This window comes from Chiloscyllium plagiosum, unplaced genomic scaffold, assembly GCF_037043375.1.
Source record: "Chiloscyllium plagiosum isolate Xiang-an unplaced genomic scaffold, Cpla_swu_hap1 HiC_scaffold_24, whole genome shotgun sequence".
Classification (NCBI taxonomy): domain Eukaryota; kingdom Metazoa; phylum Chordata; class Chondrichthyes; order Orectolobiformes; family Hemiscylliidae; genus Chiloscyllium; species Chiloscyllium plagiosum.
Window position 1 is genome coordinate 40,495,921 of NW_028270162.1, and position 13,351 is coordinate 40,509,271.

At 55.3% G+C, this 13,351-nt stretch overlaps 1 long non-coding RNA gene across 4 annotated transcripts in view; it reads left to right on the forward strand.

The window, feature by feature from the left end:
* LOC122562731 (uncharacterized) overlaps positions 1-13,351 on the forward strand; it is a 139,738-nt gene that overhangs the window by 23,901 nt on the left and 102,486 nt on the right. For all 4 annotated transcript variants that reach the window (XR_015761307.1, XR_015761309.1, XR_015761306.1 and 1 more), the window contains exon 3: positions 2,910-2,975. This is a non-coding gene — a long non-coding RNA (uncharacterized LOC122562731). The remainder of the gene's footprint in view (positions 1-2,909; positions 2,976-13,351) is intronic.

Here is a 13,351-nt window from a genome sequence, read left to right on the forward strand (position 1 = left end):
AATATCAAACACATTAGAAGACATTGATGGGGCAATATGTGACAGAGATGACACATTAATACATGGAGCTACCAAAGAGGAATTTGACCAAACAAACAGTGAGGATGTTCAAGAAAGTGTTTCAGAGTGCAGGTCCACAAGTTTGCAAAACCAAGACAGCATTTCTTGGACACAGCATCCAGGCAACTGTTATTATGGTGGACCTCCAACAAAAAAACAACCAAGGCTATTGGAGGATTTCCACGGCCAAGAAATATTACTGAACTTCAGATATTCCTTGGGATGGTAAACCAGGTGAGAAAGCTTTTTGTCAAACTTAGCAGAAATAAATGAGCCTTTGTGACAGCTACTCTGACAGGGTTAAGAATGGTGATGAAATGATGCCTAGGAAAGAGTGTTTGACAAAATCAACTCTTGATCTCTAAAGAAATCCTCGCACACTCTGATATGCATCTGCAGCTACCAACCATGACTACAGCTAATACATCTTTAAAACTGTTAGGTGCTGTACTCTTTCAGATACAGAGACATGTCGACATGTCCACAATGCTTCTGCATCACTCATCATAATAGGACAATACTATGCAATGTTGAAAAGGAGGCTTCAGCCGCACCATGAAGCTACAATATAAAGTAAGACCACAAACCATTGGTCATTCTTCTAAATACAAAAGAAATAGTTAAAATGCTGTTGAGGATTCAATGGTTCATATGGAGGCCAGTCAGATTTGATTTTATCATTGAAAAGTGCAGGGTGACTACCTCAAAATGGCAAACATAATATCACGAAAATCAGTAAATGCAGCAGGAAAAAAAAAACATCTTCATCAAAGAGTTTTAAGCCTACAAATCAGAAGTTACTACAAATTTACTGGCTACAGAAATAAAACTACAATATATTGAGGAAGATGTCATGAAGAATGTACGATTTGGAAGGCTGACTAGATTTTACACTGAATGATGCTATAGTGTGTAAGTACTTTGAGCAGGTGGACATTCTACTGACAACAACTTACTAATCTCTGATGAGAGGTTCAAATTCTTTGCAGAATTTATCAAATTCATTTAGATATTACAAAGTGTCATGTGTGAGAGGACAATGGACAGTGTGGTCATCAGGGATTTCAAATCAAACACAAGAAGCTATCAATAATTACATTTTATGTTTGATGTTAACATTTAATGTTTGATGAACAGTCAAGAGAAGAAAGATTTGAGTCCAAAGGCAAGATCTTCATTATCATCAGGATTTACTACTTGAGATGGATGAAAGTAAACCATCTATAAAACGTTACGGCAGTTCTAGTGATAAAATCACTCGAGTGAAACTACGTTAGGAACGTTAGGCAAAGCACTACAAAGAATAACAATTTGACACCTGAGATTTTGGAGGCAAGGTCTTTGAGAAGAGAAGAAACAGCTGAGGGAGAGATATAGACATCAGAATGCATCATAATGTAATGGTGACGTCAACAGCAGATGATGTGGTGGAGAGATCAGAAAGGAGTAGAAACTCTGCCCAGAGTCGTGTTAGAATGTATGTATTACCGGACCTTTATGGAATTGAGAAGCAGTGCTTGGAATTCCAGTTGATTCGAGCTCCCATGCACATGATAAAACTTTCTTCCTCCTCTTCTTGTGTCAAAAAAAATCAACATTTACTTTCTGTTGGTTTCCTTTGGATTCAGCACCATGTATGTTCCGCCTGTTTCAGACAGTTGGTGCATTCGGAGGTGCCCACTTACTTACAGTTTAATATTGCGTATAGATTCCTCAAATTGATTTCTCTCAAAGTGGTCTTCCTCTGGCTTTTTAGTGCTTTCATGTCTTGAATCAGCATTGGTTTCACAGACTTTTTCTGTTGTTTACTGTGTTGGAATTTTGCAGGCTTTTTTAAAATGTCACAGTTGTAGCAATGTGGGCAATCATTCTGTTTGTGTGATTGTTCCCTCCACACGTCAGACTCTTCAAGATAGCAGTTGGCATGCTTCTGGCTGAATCAGCTCACTCTGTTTCTTCTGTCACATTTCAATTTCCCCTTGATCTTCCTCCAAAGAGCTACTGGCCTAGAGTTCCAAGGTGGTTTTTCTGACATCAACTCCTCTCTGACCTCCCCTCTGAATCTTCTAGTTCTGCCTTTACGCTCTCAAATTTGCAACTTGCTGCTAGTCTACAAAGGTTGTTTATGAACAATCTATGTTTTGTCAAGGCTTTTGTTTTCCCTGATTAAATTTCACACGTTCTATTAGCATACGCCAATCAATACTTCATCATACAATCCTGTATTTTCATCAATGTCCTGTCTTGCAACTACGTCCCTCGGGATGGCCCCACCACATACGTTGATGCACAGATCTGATCATTTTGCCATTTCCTTTTGTCAAAATCGAAAGTCTTCTGTACGTCTTCACCCTTTTTTTCCCAAACCTCCGATTCCTGGGCCTGGTGTGACCCAGCGACAGTATGAAATGGCTGGAATGGCAGGTTACCTCACATGCCTCACTGTGCCCTGGAGCTATTCCTTCAACTCTGGCTAGGTTAGTCCTGCTGCCCTCTGCTCTAGGTCATTGGGGTCGCCATGCTTCAGCGTTCAGTTGCATCTGATTGGTCTTGAAAAAGTTTATTTCCTTCTTCACAAGGTTCACTTCAAAAGTTGCTGCTTTTTCCATTGACATCATGTTTTTTTCATGGGTAGATAGTATAATTGCAATTTTGCCTCAAATACTATTTCTTGGGTCCTAGTGCTTTCCATTAAAACACTTGCAAGATAATAGATACGCGTGTTCTATTCAGACTCCGGTAGAGTTTCTGCTCCTTTCCAGTTCTCTCTACATTGACAGCATCATCATTTCACATTATGCTGGCACCTTATTACTCCACAAAAATTAACTTGGCTTCTGCCTCCTCAGGACCCCCACATGTCTCGGCTCTCCTTCCTGGTAACTCTCTGAGTCTGATCTGGAGGTCTCCGTCTGGTGAGTTACATCTGCCTTTGTTTATTTTTCTTCAGATACACCCATTATGTTACATATGTGCAAATACACAGCTAAACACACACACACATATATATAGCCTTCAAAAGAATAAAACAGAAATGCAAATTCATAAATTTCGTTTGAAGTTATACTTCCCTACAGTATTAGTGTTTTATAAAAGTGTCTGACTAATCATTGAAATAGCACAGATAGCCAGACTTCATTTCCTTATGTACACGTGCAATGACCCTTTCGAGGGAAAGGGGTCTTAAAAACTGCCATAACAAAGCACAGTTTAAAATGGTTTTACTGTAAGACATTGAGTCAAGTAAATGTTAATATATTCTATTTCACAATATTCAGAGTTTAAAGTTAAGAAAAGATTAATTAAGAAAGCAACTTGAATAATCAGATGCTGGCCATTCAGTCATAAAAGAAACATAAGTTATTACTTGAAAAAAGTAGGTAATAGTAGAATGCTGGGAGAAATGCTTTTAATGTAAAATACTTTCTTCCTTTGTGACCTTTTTATTTTAGAAAGTCAGACTTTTGCACATGAACATTTTTTTTTGAGAGTTACTCCATAGAGTGTAGCAAAATGACATTTCATGCAAGTGGATGCATTCTGTTAATCTCCCAAGAGGGGTTTCTCATGAAGCACGTCCAGCAGAAACCATTACTTACAGCATAGCTTATATGATTAGAGACCAATCCAGGAACCAGATTGTCTTAAAGTAGTCCCTCCTGAGTTTAGCTTTTGGATAGATGAGAACATAAAGAAGATTGTTCTGAATAGACAACAATCTGTTTAAAGATATATTCTAAGAAAGCCATATAAGGAAAGTAACCTTAAACCTGCAGCTTTCCTCCTCTTCACTTTCTGTTAAAATCTTTAGACTATCGATTACAGATAACTGTGGGACCCCACAGATCAGAGTTTGCACAATTCAGCCTACCCTTAGTTCGATGATCTAAATGGCTTTGCATTTCGACTTAAACAGAAAGTTGAGATTAAGGATGTTCTGCCTGGGAACTTCCTGTTCTTATGAAACAAGAAATGTGGAATTGCACTTTCATAATAAAAACAGACAAACTTGCACGAGAGAGATGTTATTACCTCAGCTCGAGCCAGTTTGGGGGCAGGGGGCCGTGGTTGTGATGACAGATGTGCTGCTACCTATTGCTGCATAAACTGGGAAAAATAAACTTTGGCAAACATTTGACTGCACTTTACAGAAGGTAGCGCAGCCCCATTCTATATTAATAGCTGAGTAATAGCAAACGGAAAGACAAAACATAGAATTTTGTAAGATGTGGTCTCTGGCAAGAAATCTGGACAATCCCATGAGAAATCGAACAATTCTTGACATCAGAAGCATTTTCACTTTACATTTCAATGTTAAGAAAAGCTTCGCGCCAAGCAATGAGACTGTTGCTTGTAATCACTAATTAATTCCAAACCTCATTCATTAATGTGCAGTTTTCTATCACATCATGAGAATAGATGAAGATTGAATTCCCGACACAAAATTGGAGGGTACCTGGCAACTTCAGCTTGCCACTTGCTCCTCTAGACTGCCATCTTGGAAACCAGGTACCAATATCTCAGGCACGCTCCATTGGAGATGTTCCTGGGCACCCACAGATGGATGCTTCTGACATGTGCCAGCCTCCCTGCACCATCATGCCACATCACCAATACGCTCGTACAATATGAGTATACATCAATGGTGCATTATGGAGTGTCCAAGGATTGGCCCTGTCTAGGGAGTCATGCAGACATTGTTCTCGAGCAGTAAAGATAGTCAGCACCCGGGCTTCCAGGGTTCCACACTGAACTACACAACCCAGCGTGTTCACTTCAGAGTCCATGGAGCTGGGTGGGTCGGGCAAGTTGGTGCAGATGCAGACTCTGAGAGATAGGTTGGATGGAGACATGAGGAGTTCTGATATCCAAGGGGTTGATGGGAAGTGCGGACAGGAAAGGGCTGTTGTTGTTTGGAGGTTCATCGACACGAGGCAGAGCCTGCGGGTCACAGTCTGAGGAGCAGCTGTTGTAACCTTCCCTCATCCTGTAAATCCCAGTGTGTCATGGAAAAGGAAATGGCTGTCTGCACACCAGGAGCGGGAAGAGGAAATTCTGGCATTGGTGAGGGTGAGGGTGAGGGTGAGGGTGAGGCACGTTTCAGGTACCTGGGCACCTCAATAGTCAGCAAACAGTAACAGACACACCCATAGCCCACTGCCCCAACAAATGGCACGCTGTTCCCCAGCCACACACAAACCACGGCACTGCAGCCCCCCCCCGACACAAACACACCCTCCACTGCTACCCCATCACAAACACACATATCCCCAACACTGCCCACCACACAACCACATCCCGACACTACCCCCCACACACACACCCCGACACTACCCCCCACACACACCCCGACACAACCTCCCCACACACACATACCCCCGACACTGCCCCCCACACACACCCCGACATTGCCCCCCCCCACACACCCACCCCGACACTGACCCCCCACACACACATACCCCCCAACACTGCCCACCACACAACCACATCCCGACACTACCCCCCACACACACATCCCGACATTGCTCCCCCACACACACACCCCGACACTATCCCCCCACACACACACTCTGACACTGCACCCCCCCCACACACATACCCCCGACACTGACCCCCCACACACACATCCCGACACTGCCCCCACACACACCCCCCCGACACTAGCCCCCCCCACACACACATACACACCTCCGACACTGTCCCCCACACACACCCCGACACTGCCCCCCCCCTCACACACACACACACACTCCGACACTGCCCCCCACACACACGTACCCCCGACATTGACCCCCCACACACACACACCCCCGACACTACCTCCCACACACACACCCAACACTACACCCCCACACACACACACACACACCTCCGATACTGTCCCTCCGTGCACACACACCCCCCGATACTGCCTCCCCCACACACACACCCCCAACACTGCCCCCCACACACACATACCCCGACACTACCCCCCCACAAACATACGCTCGACACTACCCACCCCACCCACATACCCCCGACACTGCCCCCCAACACACACCCCCGACACTGTCCCCCACGCACACACACACACACACCCTGACACTGCCCCCCCACACACACACACACCAACACTGCCCACCCCACACTCATACACCCGACACTGCCCCCCCCACACGCACACCCCGACACTGACCCCCCCACACACACACCCTGACACTGACCCCCCCACACACACACCCCGACACTACCCACCCAACACACATACCCCCGACACTGCACACCCAACACGCACACCCTGACACTGCCCTTCCCACACACACCGCACGACACTGCCCCCCAACACACACACACCCCGACACTACCCACCCAACACACATACCCCCGACACTGCACCCCCCACACACACACCCTGACACTGCCCTTCCCACACACACCGCACGACACTGCCCCATCCACACACACACCCCGACACTGCCCCCCAACACACACCCCCTGACACTGGCCCCCCACACACACACACACACGACACTGTCCCCCGCGCGCGCACACACACCAACACTGCCCCCACACACACATACACACCCCAACACTACCCACCCAACACACATACCCCTGACACTGCCCCCCCCACAGGCACACCCTGACACTGCCCCCCCACACACACATCCCGACATTGCCCCCCACATACACACATCCCGACATTGCCCCCCACACACACACCCCCCGACCCTGCCCCCCAACACACACACACCATGACACTGCGCCCCCACACACACACCCCGACATTGCCCCCCAAACACTCACCCCGACACTGACACCCCCACACACACATCCCGAATGCCCCCCCCCCCCCACCCACCCACACACACACACCGACACAGCCCCCCCACACACACACCCTCCGGAAACTGCCCCCCCACACACACCCCAACACTGCCCCCACACACACATACACACCCCAACACTACCCACCCAACACACATACCCCTGACACTGCCCCCCCCACAGGCACACCCTGACACTGCCCCCCCACACACACATCCCGACATTGCCCCCCACATACACACATCCCGACATTGCCCCCCACACACACACCCCCCGACCCTGCCCCCCAACACACACACACCATGACACTGCGCCCCCACACACACACCCCGACATTGCCCCCCAAACACTCACCCCGACACTGACACCCCCACACACACATCCCGAATGCCCCCCCCCCCCCACCCACCCACACACACACACCGACACAGCCCCCCCACACACACACCCTCCGGAAACTGCCCCCCCACACACACCCCAACACTGCCCCACCCACACACACACACACACACACACACGCGACCCTGCCCTCCCAACACACACGCCCCCCGACACTGCCCCCCAACACACACACACCCTGACACTGCCCCCCCACACACACACCCCGACATTGCCCCCCAAACACTCACCCCGACACAGCCCCCCCACACACACACCCTCCGGAAACTGCCCCCCCACACACACCCCGACACTGCCCCTCCAACACACACACACACGCCGAACCTGCCCCCCCCAACACACACATCCCCCGACACTGCCCCCCCCCACACACCTGACACTGCCCCCCCACACCCACACCCCGACACTGCCCCCCCACACACCCCCCCCCGACACTGACCCCCCCCACACCCACACCCCGACACTGCCCCCCCACACACACACCCCCGACACTGACCCCCCCCCCCCCACACACCCTCCGGAAACTGCCCCCCCAACACACACACACCCCCCCGAACCTGCCCCCCCAACACACACATCCCCTGACACTGACCCCCACACACACACACCTGATACTGCCCCCACACAAACACACACCTGACACTGCCCCCCCACACACACACACACCCTGACACTGCCCCCCAACGCATACACCCCCGACACTGCCCCCACACACACACCCCGACACTGTCCCGCTCACACACCCCGAACCTGCCCCCCCACACACACACCCGACCCTGCCCCCAACACACACCCCGACACTGCCCCCACGACACACCCCGACACTGCCCCCACACACACACAACCCAACCCTGTCCCCCCCACACACACCCAGACTCTGCCCACCCCACACACACACCACAACCCTGCCCCCACACACACCGACACTGCCCCACACACATACACACCCACCCTGACACTGCCCCCCCCACACACACCCAGACACTTTCCCCCCCACACACCCCGACACTGCCCCCCCAACACACACACCCCGACATTGCCCCCCCAACACACACACCCCGACACTGCTGCCCCAACACACACACCCCGACCCTGCTCCCCCCACACACACACCACGACCCTGCCCCCCGACACACACCGACACTGCCTCCCCACACACACACCCCAACACTGCCCCCCCACACACACACCCCAACACTGCCCCCCAAACACACCCAGACACTGCCCCCCCCACACACACCCAGACACTGCTCCCCCACACACACACGACCCTGCCACCCCCACACACACACCCCGACACTGCCCCCCCACACACACCCCCCCGACACTGCCCCCCCACACACACCCCGACACTGCCCCCCACACATATACACCCCGACACTGCACCCCCACACACACACTGACACTGCCCCCCCCACACCCCAACACTGCTCCCCCCCAAACACACACCCCGACAATGACCCCCCACACACACACACGCACCCTGACACTGACCCCACACATACACCCTGACACTGCAGCCCCCACACACACACCCCGACACTGACCCCACACATACACCGACACTGCCTCCCCACACACACTTCCCGACACTCTCGCGCCCCCCCACACACACACCGCGACACTCTCCACCCCCACACACACACCCCAATACTTCCCCCCACACACACACACACTGACACTCTCCCCCCCCACACACACACACTGACACTCTCCCCCCCCAGACACATACCCCAACACTCCCCCCCCCAACACACACCCCGACACTCTTCCCCCCCACACACACACCAACACTGTGCCCCCCCACACACCAACACTGCACCCCCCCACACACCAACACTGCCCCCACACACACACACACTCACCCTGACACTGCCCTCCCAACACACACATACACCCTGACACTGCCTCCCCCCCACACACATACCCCAACACTCCCCCCCCAACACACACCCCGACACTCTTCCCCCCCACACACACACCAACACTGCGCCCCCCCACACACCAACACTGCCCCCACACACACACACACTCACCCCGACACTGCCCTCCCAACACACACACACACACCCTGACACTGCCCCCCCACACACACACCCGACACTGCCCCACCACACATACCCTGACACTGCACCTCCCACACACACACTCCCCCAACCGGGCCACCCACACACACACCGCGACACTGCCCCCCCCATACACACCCTGACACTGCCACACCACACACACACACCCCGACCCTGCCCCACATACACACATCCTGACACTGCCCCCCCACACACACACCCCGACACTGCCCCACCACACATACCCTGACACTGCACCCCCCACACACACTCCCCCCGACACTGTCCACCCCCACATACACCGCGACACTGCCCCCCCCACACACACCCTGACACTGCCACCCCACACACACATACCCCGACCCTGCCCCACACACTCACCCCGACACTGCCCCCCACACACACCCCGACACTGCGCCCCCCCACACACACACACACACCCTGACACTGCACCGCCCACACACACCCAGACACTTTCCCCTCACACACACACCCCGACACTGCCCCCCCACACACATACACCCCGACATTGCTCCCCCCACACACACACCCCGACACTGCCCCCACACACACCGACACTGCCCCCCCACACACACCCCCCAACACTGCCCCCCCACACACACCCAGACACTGCCCCCCCCACACACACCCAGACACTGCCCCCCACACACACACCACGACCCTGCCACCCCCACACACACACCACGACACTGCCCCCCCACACACACTACCCCGACACTGCCCCCCCACACACACCCCGACACTGCCCCCCACACATATACACCCCCACACACACACTGACACTGCCCCACACACACACACACACTTTCACTGCCCCCCCCACACCCCTACACTGCTCCCCACCAAACACACACCCCGACAATGACCCCCCACACACACACACGCACCCTGACACTGACCCCACACATACACCCTGACACTGCACCCCCCACACACACACCCCGACACTGACCCCACAATACACCGACACTGCCTCCCCCCACACACTTCCCGACACTCTCGCGCCCCCCCACACACTCACCCCAATACTTCCCCCCACACACACACAGACACTCTCCCCCCCCCACACACATACCCCAACACTCTCCCCCCCAACACACACCCCAACACTCTTCCCCCCCACACACACACCAACACTGCGCCCCCCCACACACCAACACTGCCTAAACACACACACACTCACCCCGACACTGCCCTCCCAACACACACACACCCTGACACTGCCCCCCCCACACACACACCCGACACTGCCCCCCCAACACACCCCGACACTGCCGCCCCAACACACACCCCGACACTGCTCCCCCCACACACACACCACGGCCCTGCCCCCACACACACCGACACTGCCCCCCCACACACACACCCCAACACTGCCCCCCCACACACACCCATACACTGCCACCCCCCCACACACACCCAGACACTGCCCCCCACACACACACCACGACCCTGCCACCCCCACACACACACACCGACACTGCCCCCCCACACACACTACCCCGACACTGCCCCCCCACACACACCCCGACACTGCCCCCCACACATATACACCCCCACACACACACTGACACTGCCCCACACACACACACACTGACACTGCCCCCCCCACACCGCTCCCCACCAAACACACACCCCGACAATGACCCCCCACACACACACACGCACCCTGACACTGACCCCACACATACACCCTGACACTGCACCCCCCACACACACACCCCGACACTGACCCCACAATACACCGACACTGCCTCCCCACACACACTTCCCGACACTCTCGCGCCCCCCCCACACACTCACCCCAATACTTCCCCCCACACACACACTGACACTCTTTCCCCCCCCCCACACACACACAGACACTCTCCCCCCCCACACACATACCCCAACACTCTCCCCCCCAACACACACCCCGACAATCTTCCCCCCCACACACACACCAACACTGCGCCCCCCCACACACCAACACTGCCCACACACACACACACTCACACCGACACTGCCCTCCCAACACACACACACCCTGACACTGCCCCCCCCACACACACATCCGACACTGCCCCACCACACATACCCTGACACTGCAACCCCCACACACACACTCCCCCGACACTGCCCACCCACACACACACCGCGACACTGCCCCCCCATACACACCCTGACACTGCCCCCCCACACACACACACCCCGACACTGCCCCACCACACATACCCTGACACTGCACCCCTCACACACACTCCCCCCGACACTGTCCACCCCCACATACACCGCGACACTGCCCCCCCCCACACACACTCTGACACTGCCGCCCCACACACACATACCCCGACCCTGCCCCACACACTCACCCCGATACTGCGCCCCCCCACACACACACACACACACACACACCCTGACACTGCACTGCCCACACACACCCCGACACTGCCCCCCCCCACACACACACTCCGACACTGCCCCCCCACTCACACACTCCGACACTGCACCCCCCCATACACACATCCCGACACTGCCCTCCCCCACACACACACCCCGATACAGTTCCCCCACACACACCCCGACACTGTTCACCCCCCCATACGCGCACACACACCCCCCGAAACTGTACCCTCCCCACACATACACACACCCGGACACTGCTGCCCCCAACACACACACACCCCGACACTGCTCCCCCCCCCACACACACACACCACGACACTGCCCCCCCCCCACACACACCCCGACACTGCCCCCTCACACACACACACCCCCCGAAACTGTACCCTCCCCACACATACACACACCCGGACACTGCCGCCCCCAACACACACACACCCCGACACTGCTCCTCACACACACACACACACCCCGACACTGCCCCCCCCACACACACCCCAACACTGCCCCCCCCACACACACCCTGAACCTCTTCCCCCCAACACACAAACACACTCCGACACTGCTCCCCCCACACACACACCCCGACACTGCCCCCCCCCCACACACACACCTCGACACGGCACCCCCCACACTCACCCCGACCATGCCCCACCCTCTGCACACACACTGAACCTGCCCCCCCACACACACACACACCCTGACACTGCACCCCAATACACACACTCCGACACTGCCCCCACACACACCGACCCTGACCCCGACACACGCACACCCTGACACTGCCCCCCCACACACAAACCCGACTCTGCCCCCCCACACACATACCCCGACACTGCCCCCCCACACACACACCCCGACTCTGCCCCCCCACACACATACCCCGACTCTGCCCCCCACACTCACACCCCGACACTGCCCCCCCACACTCACACCCCAACCCTGCCGCCCCAACACACACCCCGAACTTGCCCTCGCAACAAACACCCCCGACACTGCCCCCAACACACACCCCGACACTGCCCCCACACACACACAACCCAACCCTGTCACCCCCACACGCACACCGACTCTGCCCCCCACACTCCCACCCCGACCCTGCCCACCCCACACGCACACCGACTCTGCCCCCCACACTCCCACCCCGACCCTGCCCCCCCAACACACGCCCCGAACTTGCCCTCGCAACAAACACCCCCGACCCTGCCCCCAACACACACCCCGACACTGCCCCCAACACACACCCCGACACTGCCCCCACACACACACAACCCAACCCTGTCACCCCCACACACACACAGACTCTGCCCCCCACACACACACACCACAACCCTGCCCCCACACACACCGACACTGCCCCCCCCACACACACACCCATCCAGACACTGCGCTCCCCACACACCCAGACACTTCCCCCTCACACACACACCCCGACATGCCCCCCCAACACACACACCCCGACACTGCCGCCCCCACACACACCCTGACCCTGCCCCCAAACACACCGCGACTCTGCCCCCACACACACCGACACTGCCCCCCCACACACACACCCCGACACTGCCCCCCACACACACACCCAGACACTGCCCCCCCCACACACACCCTGACCCTGC